Genomic DNA, 6,525 nt, shown 5'->3' with positions numbered 1-6,525 from the left:
CCCCGGCCTGGAAGAGGATGAGCCCTCTGGGTAACTCCTATCCAGGGTTTCCTGGAGAACCTCCAGCCTTTTTCTTGCTTAGGAGAAAGTGTGTCAAAATATGCTAGGATTAAGTTGGAGCAGCTTTTTTTTTTTTTTTTTTTTTGGTAAGCTTTCTCAAGCTATTGCCATTAGAAGCCCTCCTTAGCCTGTGTCTTCTGGAGGCTGGAAAGATGCTATTCAAGTTTGTACAAGACCTGGTTGCATCCCTTTGTATTTCAACAGGCAGGTTTTAAAAGTCTTTTTCTTTGTCTGCTCAATGTACTGAGGCTTGTTAGGCAGCAGGAGGAATCTCTGCACAGAATTGGCCGATTCAGGACCCATGCAGCCTAGGCATGAAAGTTGTTTTAAGTGTGTCGAAGTCAAACCCAGAGGTGAATTCACAGTACTCGGAGGAGTTCTTTGGCTATTCCATTAGGCATTTACAGCATGTTTCCCAGGGAAAATGAGTGACACTTAATTGAATGTAGTCCCTATGTACAGTGGAAAAGGGCCAGTTTTAAGATTTTCATACAGTTGAGTTGCAGAATGGCTTTCCAGCCTAGAAGGGGACTCAATATTACCTCAGTTCTAGATTTTTATTATTACTTTTTTTAACAAGACAGTCCTTTCACTTGTGTGGAATAAAACCAAAGGCCAGATAAAACCACACAAGGAACCTGGCTACATGAAAGCAAAGATACTTGTTGGCGGAGTGTTAGAACAGCAGTGATTCAGGGGGGAAAATCTATTACCACAGCTCTCTAAAACTTTTGAAATAATAAAATCTGTGGGGTTTTTTTCCCAACCCCTTTTGTCTTTTAGTCTCATGAATTCTTACTCACTTCCTTTTGGATTTTTTTACTACTTAAATTAACATCAGTTTCTAGATTGGGGGAAGCCAGTGCAGTTACAGCTGCAGTTCACTTTTCATTTTACGCCTGCCTTTTTGCCTTTTCCCTGAACTCTGATCTCAAAGATGTTGGGGCAGTTGTAGAGATTTCCCAACAGGAGTCAAGCTGTGCAACTGGCCCCCTGCGCTGAGCTCCGGGGCTTTTTCCCTGGTCCATGTGGCTTGGCAGGTGGTTTCGTGGCGGTCGTCCTCCAGCGTGAGCACCATGTGGGACATGCCCTGGCCACAGCCGGTGCTGAAGGGGCCACCACTGTCCGGGGCGGGCGACCACCTTCCTGCAGCCATCGGCAGGGACCGCTCCTCCGTCTGGCTGCATCCCCGTCTCCCCATCCTTTGCTGCAAAGTGGCCGTGCAGAGTGGGCAAGCCAGGGGCATATGTGGGGGCAACGTGTGTTGAACATATGTTATTGCACATGTGAGCGTGTGTTGCTGAGAGTTTGGACTTAGTATTCCTTCCAGAAATGCTCTTTTGTGCCGTAGCATGAGGCAGCCCTCCCGGAGCATTCCTCCCCCAGCACCCTCTCTTTGCCCTATCCGCGCTAAATCTGGTGCAGGGGTAGGTAGGGGGATGGATTACAGGCAAATTACACATCCTAATTGCGTTTTAGCCCTGGTTTAGTGCTCCTTTGTGCATGGAGCGGCGCTGGGAAGCCGTTCAGGATTCCAATGTCTCGCTGCCTCCATTCACCCGGCTGCGCCGGGCGGCCGCGCGCGTGCCCTGGGGACCGCGGGAGCCGCCGATTAGCTCGGCCCTTGTTAGCGCTCCCATCAAACGCGGCGCGGCTCCGTGGAGAGCATGTGCAAGCACCACCTACAGACGGAGAGACTCTGGATGCTGCCTGCGACCAGCTCCGGCCGAGGCAACTGGCCATGCACTTCCCATAAAAAATGGGATGGAAGCTCCCTATTTTTTTTTCCCCTCTCTTTTCTTTTAGGTGATAAAACCCATCAGCCTGTTGTTTGCTTGGGATTTCATTTTATCCTTAAATAACAAAATGAAATCTTTTCCTCTGGAAAAAATAGTGTCTCTAATCTTGACAGCTGCAAAAATCTCTCAGTTTTGTTTCGAAGTGGGAGTGCTAGAGATTCGCTGCCTTGGTTTTCATTTGGTTCCAGGACTACCTTTTTAGAGGATTCAGCACAGCAAAGACTGCAGGCCTAGGAGCCTCGTGCTTTAATTGCGGGTCTGCTGCCGACCAGCAGTCCCAGCCTTTCCCCATCCCCAGGCTGGGGCCACTGGTTCCTGCATCTCTCAAAAGGGCAATAAAGGTCTGTAGTCCTTCCCAAAGCCTGGCTTTGCTGTGTGGTGTGAAATCGTGGTCTGGTGGAAGTCATTTGCAGGTACTTTAGGGCGGACAAATTTTTGCCTCTGCCAGTGGAGAGTCCAGCGGGGTATGTCTTGGATCAGTGCAGATAGCTGATTATGCAAATTTTGAGATTTTGAGGGCAGGTGAAAGAAAATTCGTGTTAAATCAGCCCCTCCAAACCTAATGACAGCTTTGGCTGCTTCTGTTATCAGCTGTCCTGTCCTTGTCAGGCATGTGAGTCACCTCTGTGGCTGTTTTAGACACATTTTCCCCAAAGAAATTCTGATAAACCAATGATATGGGACTCTGCTTCTGAGGGATGGTCATGGGGGCAGCCGGAAGCTGAGGTGCGTATCCCATCCTTCCTGGGTAAAATTTAACTGATGGTTAATTAACTTTCAACAGTGAGGCTTTCTGGTGAGGTATTTCATTACATCTGGATTGCAGATAGGGTGTGGAGGGTATTCTGCAGATACTGTAAGTGTGTTGCTGCCTAGCTGGGCAGATCTCCACCGGGAGATGAAATCCGCAGCAGGAGTTTTTTCTCTGCAGCTTAAGAGCATATATTTGATAGCCTGCTCAAGATTTGGATTGTGATCTGACTGTGATCTTATTTGAGCTGTCCCAGCAATCTGTTTAAAGTCAGAACTAAGAGGTTTTTAATAATAAAAGTCTTTGGAGGAAGTGAAAATGAACATAGGAGAAGCAAAGTATTCAGCAGGGTTTTCTTTTGGTTTGTTTAATTTTGTCTCACCGCAACAGACTTAGTTTTAGCACAATTCACCGCAGTGTTTATGACGACTGTTTTTTATTTTTTTTATTTCCTTTATATTGTAAGGAATTGCAGCTAATGCAGCAACACTTATTCAGCTTGCCATTATCTCCTGAGTAGTTTCACTTCCCCTTCTCCTCCATTCCCACATGATATGCAATTCCAATATATGTGCATATATGTATAAATCATAATTGAAACTTAGAGATAACTGTTTTGACCTACAGAGGCATATTATACCTGATTGAAAGCAGAGGTCGTCTTGGTTAAGACCCTGTCTGGAAGCTGTTCTGTCCACTACTAAATTACAGCTGTAGTATCCATCATTATTTCAGCAAAACGCAGGTGTATTTTTTGATACCTGCCAGCACTTTGGAGCATTCAGGTTCAGCAGCGATGCTCTGTGTGGAGGGAAGAGCATTAATAAAGTTTTTAGCAAGCATTTTACGAACTGCAGTAATGATTGTAAAAAAGTAAGGAAATACATTTTAAATACCTCATGGCCTTGCGTATGGGGAAGGTGACTTCTCAGCGCTTAACAGCGTGAATATTGACTCAAATAGCGCTCCCTCCTTGCAAAAATATTAATAAATTCTGAATCTGCGGCGCTTGGGTGTTTGTTCTTAAAAAAGATCTGAAACACTCCAAGAAGCTCTCAAAGTTATTCCTTTCTGCAGCTGCTTCCACCGAGTTGTCAGTCTCGAAGCCCGGGTCCACRTTGAGAGGAGCGGGGACGCCCGGGTCCCGGCGGCAGCTGAGCCCGGCTGGGCGCGATGGCCTGCCGCCGGGGAGGTTTCCTCGGCCTCGCCGCGGAGACAGCAACTGCTCACCAGCTTCAATTTTCATAAGTTTCAGACGCTTTCGAGCCGTATGGTCTTAGCGCCCAGGCGGCAGCCCAGCGGGCGCAGCGTGCTCGTCCCTCGCAGGCAGGGAGGCGAGCTGACCTCACTGGGGTGAGCCCAGAAGTGATTTTTAGGGGGTTGCCCTAAGGAGGTGGCTCCCTGGCAGCGATGGGGGGCTGCCGGGAGGGGACTGTGTCGCTTCACTCGGTGCACGTAGCCGAAACGCCGTGCGGCTGTAACGGCGTGTGCCGCCTTCCCCCAAAGAGCCCTGCGAGCAGGAGGGTGGCTGCCGCCCGCGCTGCACAGAGTCTGCAGGCTTTGGGGAGCAGCGAGGTCTCCTGCATTTTATTAAATGCAACGCTGTAATCTATTTTGCAACCCTTCTTCAAGGCCACACATGGTTTAAAGTGGTAAATGAGTAACAAACTGAAAAATGGGACATGACAAGTGATTTTACTTAATCATGAATATCCAGTTTCAGGATTGTGAGAATCTGGGGAAAAAATGCTTAGTTGCAAAACAATTGCATGCGTGCTTACCGACTCCAAAAGTTGCAGTGTCTAGACAGAAAATACAGAAAAGCAGGTTGTGTCACTTAAATGTGATGTCTGAACCTGTTAGTTTGAAACGTATTCTGGAGTAAAAATTATGCAAAATTAAATTAGTGTGACCTTACTTTGCATTTGGAGACTGAATTTGCCCATCTTGTAAAGCCTAGTGCATTTATAACACTTCCCTTGGGGAAAATTACAGAGAGAAATGGAATGAGGTCTCTTCTAATTGAAAAGTGACAATGATTAGGAAGCCAAATACAAAATGTGTTGAGTGTTTTTTTTTCTTGTTTTGGTGTGTGTGTGTATGTGTGTGCGCTTGTGTGTTTTAAGAACACCAGTGGAATTATAAATTATGTGCTTTGCAGTTGGGCTTGTTTTTCATTCCCCAAAGGCTTTTTATTAGCATAGCAGCTGAATTGCACTTGTATAATAACATATTAACTCAAAGTTTGGGATTTTTAATGATCTTCCTTCATTAGTTGACTGAGCTGCTTGGATAAAATCTTACCAAGTATATCCAGCTTTCCAGTGTGGGTTTTTTTTTTTCCCCCATTCTGAAAATGAAGCCCATGAAGGCAAGTTAAAACAGAAGGAGAGTTGGCAGAAACTTTGACGCCTCGAGTGGGTACGAGTCTCTTGAAACTTGAAAAACCCAAATTGTGTGTGGGGCTTTTTTGGTTTGAATTTTTTTTTTCTTCTTTTCCTCCTCCAAAGGCCAGATTGGGCAACATGAGTGTTCTTGCTGAAGGGATTGAAGCTCAGCTGGGCGTATCTCTTGTGTTTGCAGGCTCATGTGCTGCATTGCTGGTTTCAGGCTGGATTTGGGGACAGGGTAGAACTCAACGCCCGGTCTGCTCTGAGCTCTTTCCTGAGCTCCTAAGGTTTGGCTCCTTTTGGTGCAGCGATGAGAGGTTCCTGGTGGGTTTGGCCAGCTGGTGGATTCTAAATGCACCATTGAGAAGAAATTTTAATTTCAACAGCAACAAACAAAGCGTCAGTGCAGACGCATTTCTCATAGCTGGCACTGGCTGAGTGCACGATACTTACTTACACATTGAAATTCTGGTCTCCGTTGCAGTACAGTTAGATGTGCTCCATTGCGGTGGTTAAGAGGCATTTCCTTTCCCATGCCCGTGAAGGAAAATTGAGAACACGACCGTTGATACGAAAAAGCCAGAATGAGAATGTGGGAAGTTGATTGGTTTTTATTGCTCAGATATGTTTCACCAAACCCACTTAACAGAATGTTAATTTACTGATTAATTGTCCTTTTCCCTCACGCGAAGTCAGATATTAAAATTACTATTCTATTTATAATTTTAATGTGATCACTGTAACGTTAGACTAGATTATACATTGAAATGCCCTAATTTAGAGCAAAAGCRAGCGGTACGTGATGCACAGCAGAGCCCTGCGCCGAGGCTCCTCAGCTCACCCACCGGGACCCCTTCCAGTGTCCGAAGCGCCCAGAGCTGGGGCAGGAAGGGACAGCGTCTGCCAGGAAGGGAGATTTCCTTTGTTCYGATACTCGCACGGTGTGTCGCTATTACAGCTCTTGGCAACTCTTTTGTAATACTCCAATTAAACTAGTCCCAGAGCCAGGATAAATAGCGCTCAGGGCCGCGTCGGGACAGACGGGACGTCGGCACCTTGTCCCTGAGCCGAACGGGATTCCCATGTTGTGTCCGGCCTTAAGCTCAGCTTGTTACACGTCTATATGTGTGTAGGGAACTCAGCCTAGGTCGTTTTTAAAAGAAAGAACTATTTCTCTGTATTCCCCCACCCCTTCAGCCCCTGTCATTACGACCCCCGGCCTTGCGGGCGGGCGGAAAGACGAACGCTTTCTGGCTGCCGCAGCTCTCCCGCGTCAACAGACTGCTGTGACAGTTCAGCGAGATCTGGCGCGTTTGATGTAGCGCTCGTTCTGGGAAAGGAACTTTCCTTTGCAACCAGCTTAGTCTTGTTTTTCTTCAGAAATGCCACCTCTTTTCAGGAAAAAGGAAGCTTTGTATCACCAGTCTCCTTTTTCTCTGGCGTCTCCTAACTGCGGCCAAAGCACACGTTGCGTTTTGTCTGAGGCTAAATTGACTCATATTCTTAAAATCCGTGATTTTTTTTT

Source organism: Apteryx rowi, unplaced genomic scaffold (assembly GCF_003343035.1).
Source record: "Apteryx rowi isolate R43461 unplaced genomic scaffold, aptRow1 scaffold_0, whole genome shotgun sequence".
NCBI classification, from domain to species: Eukaryota; Metazoa; Chordata; class Aves; order Apterygiformes; family Apterygidae; genus Apteryx; species Apteryx rowi.
This window is presented reverse-complemented; position numbering follows the sequence as displayed.